We start from the raw sequence: 1,372 nt of genomic DNA, 5'->3' as shown, positions 1-1,372 counted from the left end.
TATATATATATATATATATATATATATATTGGGAGAATATACAAATAATAACAACAGACGAGGACAGGTGGTGTAAATAACAAAAGGATATATTAGTATGACGCTCGGGAATACGGAAAGTCTTTGACGTTTCGAGCTACGCTCTTCAACAGAAAGAATACGGAGACAAGGAGAAAAACACGGAGAAAAAAAATTGAATAGTGTTCAGTCAACGGTCAATCATAATAATATATATATTCATATATGTGTGTGTGTGTGTGTGTACACACATACCCCATATATATATATATGTACGTACATACATACATTTAAATACATATATGTGTATGTGTGTGTGTGTATGTGTACGTGTGCGCGCATATGTATATGAATACAGACATGCCCCCATATATATGCGTGTGTGTGTGTACGTACATATTTGCATGCATACATTTATATATATGTATATATATATATATTTATATATATGCGCATGTATGTATGTATGTATGCATGCGTGTGTATGTGTGTGTGTGTATGCGTATGTGTATGTGTACGTGTGTAATATTGTAATGTATATTACGGTTACAAAAGACGAGAGCGTGAGACGAAGAATTAGAGGAGAAAAATAACAAAAAAAAACACAACAAAGACATCTTTATATTATTTAAAATATATATATAAAAAAAAAAAAAAAACAACACAAGAAAATTTACTCACGAAATACACACAAAACTTTACATTTTACAGCATCCACCCTCTCCGGTCTTTTAGAAGACGGAGCAATTCTGCTGTATGTACATATTATTGTCTATGCTTATCATTGTTGTCTAGAATGCTTTATGGATATTGATGTTGATGTAGTTGCCGTAGCCATTGTTGTCCTAGCTGTTGTTTTTGCTACAATTGTTGCTTCTGCTTAGAGTTAGTCTCTTTTTACTGTTATTATTTGTTATCGATTATCAGAGAGGGTTATAGAATGTAATTTAATCAATACTAACACATCTATAAATACATTTTGTTTTTTGCTTATTTCTTCGTTTATGTATTTATTTATGTATTTATTTATTCATTCTTGTTTTCCTCTCTCAGTTTGAATAGCTTTTGTTGTGTTCGTCTAGAAGACTTGAAAAAATAAATAGATGAATAAAGAAAGAAAGGAAGGAAGAAAGAAAGGAAGAAAAAGAAAAGAAAGAAAGAAAGAACCACATTGCAAACGATTAAACATTTCGAACTGTATACATACATAGCTACGTAAATTTATACACAAATACAGGTAGAAGCTCATACATGTATACACGCACGCACGCACGAGCGATGTGTGCGAATATATATATATTTGTATTCATATATATATATATTTATATATATATATATATATATATATATATAT

This window comes from Octopus bimaculoides, chromosome 3 (assembly GCF_001194135.2).
Source record: "Octopus bimaculoides isolate UCB-OBI-ISO-001 chromosome 3, ASM119413v2, whole genome shotgun sequence".
In the NCBI taxonomy this organism is placed as follows: Eukaryota; Metazoa; Mollusca; class Cephalopoda; order Octopoda; family Octopodidae; genus Octopus; species Octopus bimaculoides.
Note: the sequence above shows the minus strand (reverse complement) of the source record.